Source organism: Diceros bicornis, chromosome X, assembly GCF_020826845.1.
Source record: "Diceros bicornis minor isolate mBicDic1 chromosome X, mDicBic1.mat.cur, whole genome shotgun sequence".
In the NCBI taxonomy this organism is placed as follows: domain Eukaryota; kingdom Metazoa; phylum Chordata; class Mammalia; order Perissodactyla; family Rhinocerotidae; genus Diceros; species Diceros bicornis.
The window spans coordinates 131,413,309-131,434,396 of NC_080781.1; the positions used below are offsets into that span (position 1 = coordinate 131,413,309).

The 21,088-nt window shown below is 37.4% G+C and overlaps 1 non-coding gene across 1 annotated transcript; it reads right to left on the reverse strand.

Annotated features, from left to right (window-relative positions):
• Positions 1-14,130: 14,130 nt before the first annotated feature.
• Positions 14,131-14,237, reverse strand: LOC131401526 (U6 spliceosomal RNA). The gene has a single exon (XR_009217724.1). It is a non-coding gene; the product is annotated as a U6 spliceosomal RNA (small nuclear RNA).
• Between the last annotated feature and the right edge of the window lie 6,851 nt (positions 14,238-21,088).

A 21,088-nucleotide genomic window follows, 5' to 3' on the forward strand; every position in this document is an offset into this window, starting at 1 on the left:
TCAAATGCTTTCTCTGCATCTATTGAGATGATCGTGTGATTTTTATTCTTCATCTTATTAATGTGGTGTATCACGTTGATTGATTTGCGAATGTTGAACCATCCCTGCATACCTGGACTAAATCCCACTTGATCATGGTGTATAATCTTTTTAATGTATTGTTGTATGTGATTTGCTAGTATTCTGTTGAGGATTTTTGCATCGATGTTCATCAGTGATATTGGCCTGTAATTTTCTTTTTTTCTGTTGTCCTTGTCTAGTTTTGGTATCAGGGTAATGTTGGCTTCGAAGAACGAGTTAGGGAGCATCCCCCACTCCTCAATTTTTTGGAAGAGTTTGAGAAGTATAGGTATTAAGTCTTCTTTGAGTGTTTGGTAGAATTCACCAGGGAAGCTGTCCGGTCCTGGACTTTTATTTTTGGAGAGGTTTTTGATTACTGTTTCGATCTCCTTACCAATGATTGGTCTATTCAAATTCTCTATTTATTCTTGATCCAGTTTTGGAAGGTTGTATGATTCTAAGAATTTATCCATTTCTTCCAGATTGTCGAATTTTTTGGCATATATCTTTTCATAGTATTCTCTTATAATCTTTTGTATTTCTGAGGTTTCTGTTGTAATTTCTCCTCTATCATTTCTGATTTTACTTATTTGTACCTTCTCTCTTTTAGTCTTGGTGAGTGTAGCTAAAGGTTTGTCAATTTTGTTGATCTTTTCAAAGAACCAGCTCTTGGTTTTATTAATTTTTTCTATTTTTTTTGGTCTCTATTTCATTTATTTCTGCTCGATTTTTATTATTTCCCTTCTTCTACTGATTTTGGGCTTTGTTTGTTCTTCTTTTTCCAGTTCCTTTAGGTGCATTGTTAGGTTGTTTATTTGAGATTTTTCTTGTTTATTGAGATAGGCCTGTATTGCTATAAAATTCCCTCTTAGAATCGCTTTTGCTGTATCCCCTAAATTCTGGCATGACGTATTTTCATTTTCATTTGTCTCCAGGTATTTTTGATTTCCCCTTTGATTCCTACATTGACCCAATCGTTCTTCGCTAGCATTTTGTTGAATCTCCACATATTTGTGGCTTTTCTGGTTTTCTTCCTATAGTTGATTTCTAGTTTCATACCGTTGTGGTCAGAAAAGATGCTTGGTATTATTTCAATCTTCTTAAATTCATGGAGACTTGTTTTGTGGCCTAATATGTGATCAATCCTGAAAAATGTTCCATGTGCATTTGAAAAGAACACGTATTGTTCGGTTTTTGGATGGAATGCTCTGTATATATCTACTAGGTCCATCTTTTCTAGTGTGTCGTTTAAGACCAATGTTTCCTTATTGATCTTCTGTTTGGATGATCTATCCGTTGGTGTAAGTGGAGTGTTAAAGTCCCCTACTATTATTGTGTTACTGTCTATTTCTCTTTTTATGTCTGTTAATAATTGCTTTATATATTTACGTGCACCTACATTGGGTGCATATATATTTACAAGTGTTATATCCTCTTGTTGGATTGTTCCCTTGATCATTATGTAATGCCCTTCTTTGTCTCTTTTTACAGTTTTTGTTTTAAAGTCTGTTTAGTCTGATATGAGTATTGCTACGCCAGCTTTTTTTTCATTGCAATTTGCATGGGGTATCTCTTTCCATCCCTTCACTTTCAGTTTGTGAGTGTCTTTAGGTCTGAAGTGTGTGTCTTCCATGCAGCATATATATGGGTCTTGTTGTTTTATCCAATCAGCAACCCTATGCCTTTTAATTGGAGCATTTAGACCATAGACGTTTAAAGTAGCTATTGATAAGTATGTACTTACAGCCATTTTTTGACTTTTTTTTCCTCAGTGTGTTAGTAGTCCTTCTCTATTCCTTTTCTCCTTCTATACAGAATTGATGGTCTCTTTAGTTTCACCTCTCTCTTAAAGCTCTACACTTTAAATCCCCTCCTCCCTCATTTTATGTTTTTGATATCATATCTAACCTCTTTTTTGTGCATTTGTATCCATTACCCTCTTATCATGGAAGTAGATAATTTTTCCTATTTGTGGTCTTCTTTTCTCCCCTTAAATCAGTCCCTTTAACATTTCTTGTAGCACTGGTTTCTTGCTGACAAACTCCTTTAATTTTTGTTTGTCTGGGAAATTTTTGGTCTATCCTTCATTTTAAATGATACCCTTGCTGGGTAGAGTATTCTTGGCTGTAAGTTTTTTCTTTTAGCACTTTAAATATATCATGCCACTCTCTTCTAGCCTGTAAGGTTTCTGCTGAGAAGTCAACTGATAGCCTTATGGGGTTTCCTTTGTATGTAACTTGACTTTCTCTTGCAGCTTTTAGGATTCTCTCTTTATCTTTAATTCTGGGCATTTTGATTATGATGTGTCTTGGTGGGGGCATCTTTGGATTTATCTTGTTTTGGGCTCTCTGTGCTTCCTGTACCTGGATGTCTGTTTCCTTTCTTAGGTTAGGGAAGTTTTCATCTTTTATTTCTTGTAATAGATTCTCTGCTCCTTTGTCTTGCTCTTCTCTTTCCGGGATACCTATAACACAAATGTTAGTATGCTTGATGTTGTCCCAGAGTTCTCTTAGACTGTCCTCACTCTTTTTAATTCTTTTCTCTTTTACCTGTTTAGCTTGGGTGAATTCTTCTAGTCTTTCATCCAGCTCACAGATCCGTTCTTATGTATCCTCTACTTTGCTTTTGAGTCCCTCTAGTGAATTTTTCATTTCTAGTATTGTATTCTTCATTTCTAGTTGGTTCTTTTTTATATCTTCCATATCTTTGTTGACATTCTCACTGAGTTCATCTATTCTTCTCCCCAGATCAGTGAGTATCCTTAACACTCTTTGTTTGAACTCTCTGTCAGTTAGGTTGCTCATTTCTGTTTCACTTAGTTCCTTTTCTGGGGTTTTGTCCTGTTCCCTTACTTGGAATATATTCCTTTGCCTCCTCATTTTGCCTCTTTCCCTGTGCTTGTGTCTATGTATTTGGTAGGTTAGCTACGTCTCCTGCCCTTGGATAGGTGACCTTATATAAGTGATGCCTTAGGAGGCCTGCAGTGTGCTTCCCTCAGTTCTCAATGTTCCAGGGGTGACCCCTATGTGGGCTATATGTGTCCTTCTGTTGTGGCGTGTTTGCTCTCCCTGTAGGCCCCCAGGGAGGCTGACTTATTCTCGTGGCCAGCTGTTGTAATGCTCAGCTGCTTGTAGTTGTTGTGGGCTCTTCATTCTATTTATCAGGTATGGGGAGCCCCAGCACAGTTGGCTGCATGTTCTAATACCACATTTGTGTGTCAGTATTTCTTTTACATGAGTAGGCCCCCAGCGTGGCAAGTTGTTAGGCTCAGTGGCTTACAATTGCTATAAGCCTCCAGCCTTTAGGTCTCTTGTCAGCTCTCTGAGGATTGCAGCTGTGTGGGGCTGGCCTCAGGCACAGGAGCACCCAATTGTTTCAGGCTTTGGATGGTGTGGCAAGCCCCCTATGTGCATCTTTGAGAAGCACAAGTCTTCTGCAGCTGACAAGCCCTGCTGACCACAGGTCCACACACACAGTCAACAGAGTCCTGCTTCATGTGCATGCCCTGACCTCCTGAAGTGGATCCAGTCTCTCCACGGAGGGAACCCCACACACTCCATCACCGCCCCACACTCTCCACCCTCTCCTTGTGCATGCCCTGCCCCACTGAAGTGGGCTCAGTTGCCAGGCTGCAGAGAATCCAGTCACCAATCTATGCAGGCCCACAAGTTGCCTGAGGGCTTGTTGTTGGGTGGGGCCAGTCCCTAGGGTGGGCTGCCTGCCCTGGCTGAGCTGGATTAAATCGGTGCTCTAGTGAGTGGGGCAGACCTGGGCTAGCAGGCCTCAGGGAGAACTCCAATGGCGTCTGTGTCAGCATGCCCACACCAGGCCACAACAATGGCCACCGCCAATGTCCCAGTCCCTGGAGAGGTCTCACCTCTCACTGTAATGCACTCAGAGCCTATGAGGTGAGTCTGTTTTCACCAAAGCACTGTGCACCTTTCTCTCTCGTGATCTTAGGTTGCTTTCTGAAACGGGTGAGTTTGCATGTGGGCCCTTTAAGAGTCGGTTTTAATTTCTTTGTGAGCCAGTTTTTCTGGGGGTACTCCCCAATGATTTAGTAGCAGGCAAAGTCAGATATTATGCCACTGGTCTCAATTGGGCTGGGTCCACAAAATGCCCACAGTGGGGGCATTCCCCAGCTCAGTGCCCCGCTCCTCCAGGGAGGCTGCGTACATTTGGCCTGCTCCCGGGCAGCCGTGAAGTGCTACGTCTTGTGATGACGGCCTTTTTCTCTCCAGAAGGGGGTTTCTGCCTCTTCCACCTCAATTAGGATTGTCCGTTGTTGCAGGAGTTCCTCTTATCCAGTTTTCGGTTCTGTCTCAAGGGTAATTTTACCACAAGTAGATGTAAATTGGCTGTGTCCATGGGAGGAGGTTAGTTCAGAGCCTGCTTATGCCGCCATCTTGACTTCTCTCTAGTAGGTATTCTAATTATGGTACAAAATGAACAAAGAAAAGCAATCATGTAGTAGTAATGACATTTAAATCCATTCTACCTTAAGAAAAGAGTCTGCTACTGGGGCAGAGAATGAAGTGTGAAGTTTTCTCCACTCTGAGTTCCTTACTAGTTCTATTTTAATATCAATAATTAGTAATATTATAGCTCTTTCTTTACCTCAAGCAGAATGACATGACTGAATGTGTGTCTCAGAAGTATAATTGTGGATGCCTTGCAGGTGAATGACAGTGAGTCGATGCCAGAGGCAAGTCAGCCAGTTAAAAGATTCTTAGAAAATTCCTCTTTAAATTGATTTAAAGTCTACCTGACTGCAACTTCCGACAATAAAGTTCTTAATTTTGGAACCTGTATGCATACAATTTAACTACATTTTGCTGCATTTGGCAGTGCTATACCTTCAGTCTAACTTCCCTTGATGCTGCACTCAATCAATATTGCTTTAATGTGTTAAACCCGAGTTCCTTTATGAATTCCTAGAGGTTGACCATCCAGTATCTCCAGCTCATTAGAGCTTCATTTCCCTTTTTTCAATACAGTATTCAGAAAGTCTTTTGAAGTGGCTCCAGAAAGTAAGGAGTTTTAGTGCGTGGAGATGATGATCCAATGAAGGTATCTATATAAATGATGATTTTTAGACAGAATAAAGATATTTTCTGATTTTATGGAGTTATCTCTGGGGGTGGGGGAGGTTGCATGCAGCCGATATGGAGCTTCTACTTTTGCAGAGTTATTACTGTATGGAATCCATCCTGGAGTGTGTTTCCATTCTTCATTCCTTTTACAGATTCTTCTCTTTACATACCTCTCTTGTTTCTTCTTCACTATCATCAATGGCCATACTTTTGAATTTTTAAACTCAAAATATGAACTACTTTAAAATTCAATAAATATAGAACCGTATAAAGGGCTGTCTGCAATTACAACATTACAGATCTCTATAAAACAACACATTTGAGAACTTTCTTCTAACCCCAGCTCTGACAATCCCACTGCCCAGAGTTAACTAATTTTAATAGTTTGTTGAAAATATAAATGTATCGTGCTGTAAACATTTATCTGCAACTTTTCCCTTCTACTTAAAACATGAGATTACATTTCCATAGTATTACATATAGATTCCCCTTTTTCTTTTTATCATCTGCCCAATACGTGTATTCCTTTTGATGGCTATACCATAAATTATTTAACTAGGTTCCTATTGATGGACAATTAGAATGTTCCCAGTTTTCCATTATTGCATCCAATATTGTTAAGAGCATGTAATAGTGAACACTTATGTTAATATAGCTAGAAACTACAGTGCTGATTCAAAAAGTATATGCATTTTTGAAATAATAGTAAAATATATATTGGTCTCTGTCCCTGGTTCCTGGTACAGAGCTCCTAGAACTCTTGTAACTTCCCAATTAAGAGTACTAGAGAATATCTTTTGTTCTAATATTTGGTCTTTGATTCTGGTTCCTAACACAGGGTACTAAATCCCTTGGAATTTCCTGGGTGATAGGAGCACCTTTTGTTCTAATGAGGTTAGTCTTGGTGGTCTCCTGGATAGGGGCTGTTCATCAGAAAGATCAAGGCATAATTCAAAACTTGGAATTTTCAGCCCTACCCCCCATTCTCCAGAGAGAAGACAGAGGATGGAAATGAAGTTAATAATCCATCATGCCTACGTGATGAAGCCTCCATAAAATTCCCAATAATATGGGGTTTGGAGAGCTTCCAGGTTAGTGAACCTGTGGAGATTTGGGGGAAAGTGGCCATCTGGAGAGGGCATGGAAGCTCCGTATCCTTTCCCCATACCTTGCCCTATGCATCTCTTGCATATGGCTGTTCCTGAGTTATAATCTTTTGTAATAAACTGGTAATCTAGTAAGTAAACTGTTTTCCTGGGTTCTGTGAGCCACTCTAGCAAATTAATTAAACCCAAGGAAGGGGTTGTGGGAATCTCTGATTTATAGTCCATGGATCAGAAGCACAGGTGACAATCTGGACTTGTAATAACATCTGAAGTGGGCAGGGGGAAGTCTTGTGGAACTAAGCCCTTAACCTGCGGGATGTGACGCTATCTCTGGGTGGATAGTGTCAGAATTGAGTTCAATGGTAGAATACCCAGCTGGTGTTGCAAAATTGCTAAATGTGTGGAAAACTCACACATTTGATGTCAGAAGTGAAGTGTAGTAGCATAGTGTGAGAGCAAAGGAAACACACAGAGGAGTATTTTCCTTTACAGCATTTTTTTTTATTTAAAAGTTTTCCTTGTTAAATTTTGGGCATGCGCATTTAGAAGTTTGTTATTACCAAATTTACGTTTTAAAATATTGTATGACTTTACATTCCTATCCATTGTATAACAGAATTGCTAGTTCCCCAGATTATTATCAACACAGTCTTTTATCAAAACTTGTATTTGCCTCTCTGGTAGATAGAACATGATACCTAACTTTAACGTTGCATTTCTTATGGGGATTATTTTAATCGTATAGTTGTAATTAAATTATTAGATCCTCTTTTCTTTCTTGATGCACTAGCTTTTTGAAATTTTCTTTCCAAATGTTTTTCATAGATGTTGACCATATCAGCTTTCCGTTTCCTCACTATTACAAATGCTTAGAATGAAGAAGTCTCCTATATCATTCAAATCATTGTCATTTTCTGGTCAGAATGAAGAGTTGTGATTCCCTTCTTTATGTTGTGTATTAGAGCACAGGACTGATTGTTCATCCAACATCCACCACCCCCTTTGTTGTAATTACCTTGCAGTGGAGGGATGAATCCCCACCCAACATTCTTTCCAATGTCAAGACTGATAATGCCAATAAGCACCAAGAAAATATGAAGAGAATTAATTAGTGACATGATGAAGCTTTCTGGGGTGAGCTGGGTAGCTCCCAATCGGTCAGAAAATAGTTTGAGAGAGCTAGGAGAGGCAACTGGCTTTTGCTTTTATTATGGTTAGAAGGGGGGCTGGGGTAAGAATTCTCACAAGTGGGCTGGGCTTGAGAGGTTTGAACTTCCTGCTGATGCCAAAGGAGGTAGCACATAGGCTTCTTTATCTGCTTGCCCAGTTGTAGTACAAGAGGGGAAGAAAGAGAGGTGTAGCTTAAATCTTGTCAGTAACCATCAAAAATGAAGTCAGACTCTTTATTACATCCTCCCTAACATATTCTGATATTCATTTATATATCCATCCCTCCTCCAGATTGTAGCTCTAGCCCCTCAGAGGAGGCTGATCCCATTCACAACTACAGAAGTGGGCTTAATCAGTATAAAGCAATCCCATTTCTTTGCCAGTTAAGATTTTAGAAATCAGGCATATGTCAATCAGCACATAGAATGTCCTCGGTTATAGGGAATTTGTATGTGACCAAATTTTAAGGGGAGGTTTCTTTTTCGCGAGGTGGAGTGGTTTGCAGAAGGGCAATCCTAGGAAAGTTTTCTTCCACGTAAGAGAAAACCAGTACAAGAGAGAGCTCTTTTCCTTTGGATATTGCCATGTGCATACCTGAGGTCTGGAAGTACAATAGCCATCCCACTTCCAGCTTGCTACCCAAGAGAATAACGAGAAACAGAGTCAGATTCCTGCTTGTACCATGTCTGATGACTATCCTACCTCACTACATAGTCATTTGAACCAAGCAATTCATTATATTTTATACTAACTTTCATATGATTTTCTGTTAATTCACCTCATAACAAACAAAAACCTAGTCTGATACTCATCCATTTGCCTTCTGAGACATAGAATTTTCGGCAAAAATCTTGTTGAGTGCTGTGCTTTTAGAAGAATGAGATTCTTTCTTATATATAGACAGCTAAAGCCCCCTTTTTCATCACTACTTGATTTTTTTTTTATGGCAAGTTTCACAATCTGTACTACCCCTATATTCTTCCTCTCTTGACAGTTTATACTCTAATCTGTTTCATAATGATATCACTTTGGTTCCTCTAATTTTCTCTTCACCCAAGGATTCTCTCTGGACCTGAACTATTAGTTTTTTGGATAACAAGTGATCATCCTTCACACCATTCTTTTTTGAACTGTTTATTTTGAATAACGTAAATCCTTACATTGTCATTTTTCATTCATGAATTCTAGTTTAGGAATTGGTCCCTTCCTGCCAGATTTTGAGGCCATTCAAAAGTAAATTGAAGAAATATATTAAGTAAATTCAACTTCATAATTGTCTTTGGTATATTCTACTTCTTTTCTGACTTTTGTCTCCATTGTTTCACATTTTGTCTACTCCATAAACTCGTTGGATTCCAATGTCTAAAACTGTTCCAAGGAACACTCAGTTTTATATATTGTACCGTTTTTATTCTACATGATTGTGACTTTTGGTCATGATAGACACTTATTAGCTTGTTCATCATGGCTGAAGCAAAAGGAATATTACAAGATAACTTCAAGAAATATTACATAGTGATTTTTGCTTTTTAAAATTTATTTCCACATATACTTCCATAGAAGCAATGAGCTTTCTCCAGGAAAGATTATTAGATTTATGTTGTCCAGGTTTATTTTGAGAGAAACTTCAGGGAGAACCCATTGTCAATTTATCCTACTTGTAGTTTTGTTTTATGTAGGAATATGCATTTAGTAATATGTATGATAGAATTTTACAATGTAAAATTTCAGTAATATATTTAATTGTTATTATATTGTTCAGATGATAATGATATAGATTTGAATTCTGTTTTCTAGGTAATATAGATGTTACTGTTATCTAAGGAATATTTTAATGATTTTTAAGTCAATAACTGCATATTTGCATTGAAAGTCTTTTTACATGCCTTCCTTTCTTTCATGATTGTGTGTGTGTGTAGTTTAGCACAAGAGAATTGAGTGAATGTTTATGACAGTAACACAGTTTTCACTTTGTTCCCATCTAGTATTCCTACCACATATCACCCTGTGACAGGCAATTGGTTCCTGTTGTGTAATTAATTATTAAAATCATCTTATTGCATTTTTAAAAAGTGGCGCACAATATAATGTAAATCACTTTAATTTATATTCTACTAAAGTGTATAATGCTACTCTGTCTAAATAAATAACATTTGTACTTAATGTAAAGGAGATGGAATGTTGTCACCATGTGAATGCTAATGTAATTTTCTTTGATGTCATCTCAGCAAATATTTTAGCAATGCGATATCTATGTTGGTGAGTAGGTTTCCCCAAATGAATAAATATACATTTATTGCTAATTGATAACAATTTAGCTAAAATAAATATATTGAAATTTCCTGGATTGTTCAAGTTTTCAAAATTATCAACATTGTTACTAGTAGTCTTATTTTCAAATATCAGAAGTGGAGATCATTGGACTTAGACTTAACACCAGAAGTCAGGCCAGCTACTATGCAGTTAGAAAGATAGGTGCAACAAGAAAGATTTGCAAGGTATATAATCAACAAGAATTTTTCCAGCTCCTACAATGTGCTAGATACTGTGTTAGGAAATTTTGTAAGTAACAACTCACCCTAGTAGTATTGTTACTTATTTAGATATCCTTTTGTTGTTTGGAGATTTTAACACACTCTCTAGCATTTAATCATTGTCCAGATGAAGGACCAGACAAATCAAATAAATGAGTGAATTATGATAGGATGGGAGTCTGGCAAAATGGAGAGAGCAGACTCTGTCTAAAGACAGCCACAGCTACTCAGCTTGTTTTTTTTTTCCTAAGCAAAAATCCACATCCTGTGCTGTGATAACTTCTAATTTTTCAAATGAAGAGGAAGTTTAGATTGTTATGTGAACTTACCTCATTCTTTTAAATATCAAGTTTATTTTTCCTTTCTAATTCATAAACAATATTGTATACAAAGCTGCCAGGGTTGTATTTTTTTAAACAGCTTTAGTGAAAAATAATTGACATAACATAAAAGTCACCCACTTAAAGTGTACATTCAATGATTTTGATTAATATATACAGAGATGTGCAACCATCACAACAATCTAATTATTTAATATATTTGTTACTCCCAAGATATGTCTGCACTTGTTAGCAGTCACTCCTCATTCTCCCTTACACTTATCCCCTGGCAATGAATAATATAGTTTGGTCTCTATGAATTTGCTTATTCTGGAAATTTCCTGTAAATGGAATCATACAATGCGCGGCCTTTGTGTCTGTCCTCTTTCAATTAGCATGATGTTTTTAAGGTTCGACCACATTATAGCATGTATTATTATTTCCTTACTTTTTATGGCTGAAAAATATTCCATAGTATGGTTATACGACATTTTATTTATCCATTCATTAGTTGATAGACATTTGGGTTGCTTCTACTTTTTTTTAGATAAACAATGCTATTTTATTACAAGAATGCCTCACCTCATCATACCATTAGGGAAAGGAAAAGATAAAATCTTTTCCTCATAACCTGTTAACATCTTTTTCTTTTTTTGTAATTGAGGTAAAATTGGTATATAACATTGTGTAAATTTCAGGTATACGATGTTATAATTTGATATTTGTATACACATCAAAGTGATAATCACTATAAGTCCAGTTATCATTCATCACCATACAGTTGAACCCCTTCACCCATTTTGCCCACTCCTCAACTCCCTTCTCCTCTGGTAACCACCAATCTGTTCTCCATATCTACGAGTTTATTTTTGTTTTGTTCATTTGTTTTGCTTTTTAGATTCCATACATAAGTGAAATCATATCGTATTTGTCTTTCTCTGTCTGACTTATTTCACATAGCATAATATCCTCAAGGTCCATCCATGTTGTTGCAAATGACAAAATTTCCTTCTTTTTCATGGCTGAGTAGTATACCATCGTATATATACCACATCTTCTATATCCATCCATCAATGGACAGTTAGGTTGTTTCCATAGCTTGGCTGTTGAAAATAATGCTGCAATGAACATAGGGGTGCACATATCTTTTTGAATTAGTGTTTTTATATTCTACAGATAAGTACCAGGAAGTGGAATAGCTGGGTTATAATGTAGTTCTATTTTTAATTTTTTGAGGAATTTCCATACTGTTTTCCATAGTGGCTGCATCGATTCACATTCCCACCAACACTGTACGAGGGTTCCTTTTTGTCCACGTCCTCTCCAATGCTTGTTATTTCTTGTCTTTTTGATAATAGCCGTTCTTACACATGTGAGTTGATATCTCATTGTGGTTTTGATTTGCATATCCCTGATAATTAGCGATGTTGAACATCTTTTCATGTGCCTATTGGCCACCTGTATGTCTTCTTTGGAAAATTGTCTATTCAGATCCTCAATGATCCTGTCATGGAGTTGTATGAGATCTTTATATAATTTGGATATTAACCCCTTATCAGATATATGATTTTCAAATATCTTCTCCCATTCTGTAGGTTGCCGTTTCATTTTATTGATGGTTTCTTTTCCTGTGCAGAAGATTTTTAGCTTGATATAGTCCGATTTGTTTATTTCTGCTTTTGTTTCCCTTGCCTTTGAGGTCAGATCCGAAAAACTTTGCTAAGATCAATATCAAGGAGCTTACCACCTATGTTTTCTTCTAGGAATTTTATGGTTTTAGGTCTTACATTCAAATCTTTAACCCATTTTGAGTTAATTTTTCTGTATGCTGTAAGATAGTGGTCTGCTTTCATTCTTTTGGATGTGGCTGTCCAGTTTTCCCAGCACCATTTGTTGCAGAGACTGTATTTCCCTGTTGTATATTCTTGGCTCCTTTGAGGCAAATTAATTGACCATATATATGTGAGTTTATTTCTGGGCTCTCTATTCTGTTCCATTAACCTATGTGTATATTTTTATACCAATACCATACTATTTTAATTACCATAGCTTTGTAGTATAATTTGAAATCAGGGAGCATGACAACTCCAGCTTTGTTTATCTTTCTCAAGATTGCTTTGGCTATTCAGGGTCTTTTGTGGTTCCATACAAATTTTAGAATTATTTGTTCTAGTTCTATGAAAAATGCCATTTGTGATTTTAATAGAGATTGCACTGAATCTATAGATTGCCTTGGGGAGTATGGCCATTTTAACAACGTTGATTCTCAAATCCATGAGCACAGAATATCTTTCCATTTGTTTGTGATTTCAATTTCTTTTACCAGTGTCTTGTGGTTTTCAGTGTACAGGTCTAATACCTCCTTGGTTAAATTTATTCCTAGGTATTTTATTCTTTTTGGTGTAATTATAAATGGAATTGTTTTCTTAATTTCTCTTTCTGATAGTTTGTTATTAATGTATAGAAACACAACAGATTTCTGTATATTGATTTTGTATCTTGCAACTTCATTGAATTCATTTATTACTTCTAACAGTTTTTTAGTGGAGTCTTTAGGATTTTCTATATCATGTCATCTGCAAATTGTAAATAAATGTTCCCTCTTCTTCAGCCTTTTAGAGGAGTTTGAGAAGGATTGGTATTAATTCTTCTTTGAATGTTTGGTAGAATTCATCAGTGAATCTGTCCCTGGATTTTTGTTTGTCTGTTTGGGATGTTTTTGATTACTGAATAGTTTCTAGGAATTTATCCGTTTCTTGTAGGTTGTGCAATTTTTTGGCATATAATTGTTCATAGTAGTCTCGTACGATCCTTTGAATTTCTGTGGTATCGATTGTAACTTCTTCTCTTTCGTTTCTGATTTTATTTATTTATTTTTTTTAGGGGAACCGGGTTTTATTTATTTATTTATTTTTAATTTTTTGTTTATTGTAGTAACATTGGTTTATAACATTGTGCAAATTTCAGGTGTACATCATTATACTTCTATTTATGCATAGATTACATCGTGTTCACCACCCAAATACTAATTACAACCCATCACCATACACATGTGCTGAATTATCCGTTTCGCCCTCCTCCCTCCCCCCTTCTCCTCTGGTCACCACCAATCCAATCTCTGTCTCTTTGTGTTTGTTTATTGTTGTTATTATCTACTACTTAATGGAGGAAGTCACATGGTATTTGACCTTCTCCCTCTGGCTTATTTCACTTTGCATAATACCTTAAATGTCCATCTATGTTGTCACAAATGGCTGGATTTCATCGTTTCTTATGGCTGAGTAGTATTCCATTGTGTATATATACCACAGCTTCTTTATCCATTCTTCTCTTGATGGGCACTTTGGTCGCTTCCAAGTCTTGGCTATTGTGAATAACGCTGCAATGAACACAGGGGTGCATGTACCTTTAGAAATTGGTGTTTTCAAGTTCTTTGGGTAAATACCCAGCAGTGGAATAGCTGGATCATATGGTAGTTCTATCCTTGATTTTTTGAGGAATCTCCATACTGTTTTCCATAGTGGCTGCCCTCTCTCTTTTTTTCTTGGTGAGTCTAGTGAAACATTTGCCAATATTATTTAACTTTTCAAAGAACCAGCTCTTAGTTTCATTGATCTTTTCTACTGTCTTTTTAATCTCTGCTTCATTTATTTCTGTTCTGATCTTTATTATCCTTCCTTCTAATTTTGGGCTTCATTTCTTCTTTTTTCTAGTTCCTTTAGATGTAGAGTTAGATTGTTTATTTGAGATTTTTCTTGTTTCTTGAGGTAGGCCTCTATTACAATAAACTTCCCTTCCCTCTTTTTTTTTATTTTTATTGCAGTAACGTTGGTTTACAACATTGTATAAATTTTAGGTGTACATCATTATACTTCTATTTCTACATGCACAGGGGCCATGCTAGTCTTCTCTGTATAATTCCAATTTTCGTATATGTGCTGCTGAAGCAAGCACTCCCTTCCCTCTTAAAACCACTTTTGCTGCATCCTATATATTTTGGAATGTTGTATTTCCATTTTCATTTGTCTCCAAATATTTTTTGATTTCCCCTTTGATTTCTTCATTGACCCATCAATTGTTGAGTAGCACATTGTTTAATCTCCACGTATTTGTGATTTGTCCAAGTTTTCTTCCTGTAATTGATTTCTAGTTTCATGTCATTGTGGTCAGAAAGGATTCGTGATATGATTTCAGTCTTCTTAAATTTATTGAGACTTGTTTTGTGGCCCAACGTATGACCTATCTTGGAGAATGTTTCATGTGCGCTAGAGAAGAATTTTTATTCTGCTGCTTTTGGATGGAATGTTTTGTATGTATCCATTAAGTCCATCTGATCTAATGTATTGTCTAAGGCCAACATTTCTTATTGATTTTCTGTCTGGATAATCCATCCATTGATGTAAGTGAGGTATTAAAATCCCCTATTATTGTATTGCTATCAATTTCCCCCTTTAGGTCTGTCAATATTTGGATTATACATTTAGGTGCTGCTACTTTGGGTACATAAATATTTACAAATGTTATATTCTCTTGTTAGATTGACCTCCATATCATTATGTAATGCTCTTCTTTGTCTTCTTTGTTTTAAAATCTATTTTGTCTGGTATAAGGATAGCTATGCAGATTTTATTTTTGTTTTCATTTGCATGGAATATATTTTTCCATCCCTTCACTTTCAGTCTGTTTGTGTCCTTAGACCTGAGGTGAGTCTCTTTTGGGCAGCAATAGATGGGTCTTAATTTTTTTTTTGATCCATTCATCCACACTATGTCTGTTTTTTTTTTTTTGATGAGGGAGATTGGCCATGAACTAACATCTTTTGCCAACAGATCTGAGGTGAGTCTCTTGTAGGCAACAATAAATGGGTCTTTATTTTTTTTTATCCATTCATCCGCTGTCTGTCAGTTTTTTTTTTTTTTTTTTTGGTTAGGGAGATTGGCCATGAGCTAACATCTGTTGCCAATCTTCCTCTTTTTTGCTGAAGAAGATTGGCCCCAAGCTAACATCTGTACCCATCTTCCTCCACTTATATATGGGATGCCGCCACAGTATGGCCGGCAAGTGGTGTGCAGGTCTGCACCCAGGATCTGAACCTATGAACCACAGGCCGACAAAGCGGAGCATGCAAACTTATCCACTACACCACTGGGCCGGTACCTACTCTATATCTTTTGATTGGAAAATTTAGTCCATTTACATTTAAAGTAATTATTGATAGGTATGTATTTATTGCCATCCTATACATGTAACAGTCCATGTAAGTTGATGGCATCTTAAGTTTGAACACATTCAAAAGACTCTACATTTTTACTCCCCTCCAACATGTTCTATCTTTTATGTCATATTTTACATCTTTTTATTTTGTGTATCCCTTACCTAATTGTTACAGTTATAGTTATAGTTAATTTTACTACTTTTGTCTTTTAGCCTTCGTATTAGCTTTATAATTGGTTAATCCATTAACTTCACTATATATGTACCTTTACCAGTGAGATTTTTACTTTCATATGTTTTCTTGTTACTAGTTAGTAACAAGCCTTGTCTTTTCAGCTTAAAGAAGTCCATTTAACATTTCTTATAAGGCTGGTTTAGTGGTGATGAGCTCCTTTAATTTTTGCTTGTCTGGAAAACTATCTCTCCTTCAATTCTGAATGATAGCCTTGCTAGGTAGAGTATTCTTGGTTGGAAGTTTTTTTCTTTCATCACTTTAAAAATATGATGCCACTCCCTTCTGGCATGCAAAGTTTCTGCTGAAAACTCAGCTAATAATCTTATCTGGGTTCCCTTGTATGCAACAAGTTGTTTTTCTCTTTCTACTTTTAAGATTCTTTATCTTTAACTTTTGACATTTTAATTATATTGTCTTGGTGTGGATCTCTTTGGGTTCATTTTATTTGGAACTTTCTGTGCTTCCTGTAGCTGGATATTTGTTTCCTTCCCCAGGTTAGGGAAGTTTTCAGCCATTATTTCTTCAAATAGATTTTCTACTTCTTTTCTCTCTCTTCTCCTTCTTGGACCACTATAATGTAGATGTTATTCTGCTTCATGTTGTCCCAGAGGTCTTTTAAGCTATCTTCACTTTTTTAAGTTCTTTTTTTCGTTTCACTGCTCTGTTTGGGTCATTTCCACTGCCCTGACGTCCAGGTTGCTGATCCGTTCTTCTACTTCATCTAGTCTGCTGTTGAACCCCTCTGGTGTATTTTTCAGTTAATCTATTGTGTTCTTCAGTTTTGTGACTTCTGTTTGTTACTTTCTTATGTTTTCTATCTCTTTGTTGAAGTTCTCACTGTGTTCATCCATTTTTCTCCTGAGTTCAGTGAGCATCTTTATGACCATTACTTTGCACTCTTCATCAAGTAGATTACTTCTCTCCATTTCATTAAGGCTTTTTTCTGGGTATTTTTCTTGTTCTTTTGTTTGGAACGTATTTTTTTGTCTCCTCATTTTGCTTGACTGTGATTGTTTCTGTGTATTTGGCGAAACAGCCACCTTGCCCAGTTTTGAAGGAGTGGCCTTGTGTAGGAGATGAACCTTATCATTCAACTTTGCCCTAGATCTTGGTTTTCTCTTGGGCCTTGGTGATTATCTAAATAGCCTGATTTGTTCTTTATAGGTCCCAGTTGTTGAGCCAAAACCTGTCAGTGTTCCAAAGGGAGGACTCTCAGACAGTGCCTAGTTTCAGGCTAATTGTAAGCCTGATCCTCAGGCAGTAGCTTTTAAGCTATGCAAATTTATACAGTCTTGTGGATCTGCAATTGTAAACTTTGCTGACTTCCAGACCAGAAGATCTGAAGGTGTCCCCTGGGCAAAAATTGTTGCAAAAATTGTGGCTTTAGACGTGTGTATTACCTCCTTTCTGTGAGGTATCAGTGAGCTGTGGCAAGGCTAAGGGAGGGCAATAATATGGTGTATCCCTGCTCATGTTCCTGGGTGCACCTCTGTAGCCTCTGGATATTTGGCAAACCTGAAGCCTGCCCCTCAGGCTGAAGATCCAGGATAAAAAAATAGGCCTTTTTCACATGAAGATGAGGTGTGGTTCAGTCTGCTGTTTGTGCAGTGCCCTGGGAGCGGTAGCTTGTGAATGACTGTGTCTCTGTGTGTTTAACACCCATGGGGCCCAGAAACACAATTTCCTCTGGCCATCAGATCCAGGTGCTCAAGGGATGTCCCCTGTGTGGGCTGCATATGCCCACTGGCTGTGGTGGGGTGGGCCATGGCTGCAGCACACAGGAGTGTGACACTTTAACTGGAGCTAGCAGGCTGGGGGTGGTATGAAAATGGCGCCTACCAGTGCTGGCATCAACAAGGTGAAAGGAGAACACAAAAATGGTGCCTGCCAGCACTCCTATCCCCGGAGAGTCCCAACCAGGTTCCTGCCTCTCCAGGAGACACTTTAAGATTAGCAAATGAGTCTCCTTTGTATATGGTCTAGGAGCCTTTCAAACTGTTGCTTTTGTGCTGGGTCCCAGGGTGAGTGAGTCTGTGTGCTAGCCATTTAAGAGCAGATTTTCCATTCCCTATAGCCCTATGGTTCTCCTAGAATTAATCCCTGTTTGTTTTTAAGGCCAGATGCTTTGGGGGCTCGTCTCTCTGTTACAGATCCCAAGGACTTGGGTGACTGATGTGAGGAACAAACCCTTCACTCCTCAGGGACAAGCTCCATATTAGGAGATCCCTCCCTACCATGGGTCACTGAACCTAAGGTGGGATTTCTTATGAGACCACATCTCCACCTCTCCTACCCATCTTGATGTGGCCCCTCTATCCTTTGTTGCAGAGGCATTGTTCAGCTAGCTTTCAGATCCTTTTCAGAAGGAATTATTCCATATTGTAGTTGTAGATTTGTTGTGTGGGAGGCGGTGAGTTCAGGATCCTTCTTTGCCACTGTCTTGAACCTTCCTGCTTCTACCTTTTGGCTATTATACATAATGCTGCTATGAACATTCACGTACAAGTTTTTTTTATGGACATATGTTTTCATTTCCTTTGGTTATATAGGTAGGAATGTAATTTCTTGGTCATATGGTAACTCTATGTTGAACATTTTGAAGTGCAAGCCTGTTTCCAAAGTGACTGATCATTTTACATCCCCACCAGCAGTGTAAGAGCGTTCCAATTTCTCCACATCCTCATCAACCCTTGTTATTGTCAGATCATTCACATTACAGCAATCCCAGTAGATGTGAAGTATTCTCTCATTATGGTTTGATTTGCATTTCCCTAATGGTCAATGAGTTAGGAATCTTTTCACATGCTTATTGGCCATTCATATAGCTTCTTTGGAGAAATGTCAGTTGAAATCCTTTCCACATTTTCCAATTGGGTTGTCTTTTTATTTATTTTTTATTATTTTTTAATTTTTTTTTGTGAGGGAGATCAGCCCTGTGCTAACATCTGCCAATCCTCCTCTTTTTTTTGCTGAGGAAGACTGGCCCTGGGCTAACATCTGTGCCCATCTTCCTACACTTTATATGGGACACCACCACAGCATGGCTTGCCAAGCAGTGCGTCAGTGCACACCCGTGATCCGAACTGGCGAACCCCGGGCCGCCGCAGTGGAGCGCATGCACTTAACCGCTTGCGCCACAGGGCTGGCCCCGTTTTTTTATTTTTGAGCTGAGTTTTTTATGTATTCTAGATACCAGATTATTATCAGATACATAATTTGCAAATATATTTTTCCTAGCCTGTGAGTTGTCTTTTCACTTCATTGATAATGTCTTTTGAAGCATAATAATTTTTAATTTTGATGAAGTACAATTTATCAGCTTTTTTCTTGCTTGTTCTTTTGGTGTGATATTAAAGAAACCATTGCTTAATTCAAGGTCACACAGATTTACACCTGTTTTCTTCTAAGTATTTTTATAATTTTAGTGCTAAGATTTATGTCTATGATACATTGAGTTAACTTTTGTATACAGTATGAGGTAGGGGTCCAACTTTATTCTTTTGCATGTAGATATCCAGTTGTCCCAACACCATTTTCTGAAAAGACTATTCTTTCCCCACTGTGTGGTTTTGGGACTCTTGTCAAAAATAAATTGAATAAAAATTTAAGAGTATGTTTCTGAACTCTCAAGTCAATGCCATCGATCTAAACATTTGTCCTTATGCCAGTACCACAGTGTTTTGCTTGATTACTGCCACTTTATAAATGTTTTGAATTAGGAAGTATGAGTATTCCAACTTTGTTCTTCCTTTTCAAGTCTGTTTTGGCTATTCTGGGCTGCTTGCAAATGGGCTGGCATATGGGTATTAGGATCAGCTTGTCAATTTCTGGAAAAAAATCCAACTGCAATATTGATAAGTATAGCATTGAATCTGTGGATCAATTTGGGGGTTATTGCTATCTTACCAATATTAAGTCTTCCAATCCATGAACATAGATGTCTTTCTATTTTTTTAGGTCATCTTTAATTACTTTTAACAGTATTTTGTAGTTTTCAGTGTACAAATCTTGCATTTGTTTTGATAAATTTATTCCTAAGTATTTTATTCTTTTTGATGATATTGTAAATGAATTTGCTTTCTTTACATTTTCATGTTGTTCATTGCTAGTTTATAGAAATGGAATTGATTTTTGTATATTGATCTTCTATCCTGCAACCTTGCTGAACTAGGTTATTAGCTCTATTTGTGCATTACTTATGGTTTTCTATATACAAGATCATGTCAATTGCATGTAGAGAAAATTTTACCTCTTTCTTTCTAATTTGGATGCCTTTTATTTCTTTTTCTTGTCTAATTGCCCTGGCTAGAGATTCCAGTACATATTGAATGGAAGTAGTGTCATGGGCTGAATTTTGTCTACTCCCTCTTAAATTCGTATGTTGAAATCCTAACCCCCATTACCTCAGAGTGTGACCGTATTTGGAGACAAGGTCTTTACAGAGGTAATTAAGTTAAAATGATGTCATTAGGGTGGATCCTAATCCAATATGACTGACATTCTTACAAGAAGAGAAAATTTGGACACAGACTTGTACAGAAGGAAGATTGTGTGAAGACACAGAGAGAAGATAACCATCCACAAGCCAAGGATAGAGGCCTGGAAGGGGTCTTTCCCTAAGGCCTTCAGAAAAACCAACACTTCTGGCACTTTAATTTCAGAATTCTATCCTTCAGAATAGTGAGAAAATAAATTTATGTCGTTTAAGCCACCCAGTCTATGGGACTTTGTTATGGAAGCCCAAGAAAACTAATACAAGTGGCAAGAGAAGACATCCTTGTCTTGGGCCTGATGTTATGGAGAATGGATTCAATCTTTCACCAGTAAGGGTATGGTGAGTTCAAAGGTTTTAGGGCTGATCAAAGGAAAAGACATAACTATGAGATAGCAGTATTGCATGATAAGCTTTATTGGGCTAAGTTTGGATAGGATTGCATGAAAGGGGAAGTTCCTTAGAGCAGGAGACCTTCCAGAGAGAGGGGTTTGGTCACCACCCAGAAGGGGAAGAGGGCAAGGAATTTCCTGGGGAGAAAAGAATTGGAGGGGGGGCTTACGTGTCTAGGTGAGATTGCTCAGCAGCATGGTGGGAAGTCTGTGTCAGAGAGCTCCAAAGGGCAGCATTGGTTTGGAGTATTTTATAGACACAGGATTTGTTTTATCTATGGCTAGCAGAAATTGTGTGCAATTTTGCAGGGTATGCGAAGCAGGCAGGCTCTAAATGACTAAAAATATTCTTTTGAGGACTATATTTAAAGGAATTGGATGTGTAAAAATTTGAATTTGGTACTAGCGGGCCTCCTAGCCTGCTATGAAGAAGTAAACAACAAAGAGGCCAATATTCAGAGGCTATCTTTTA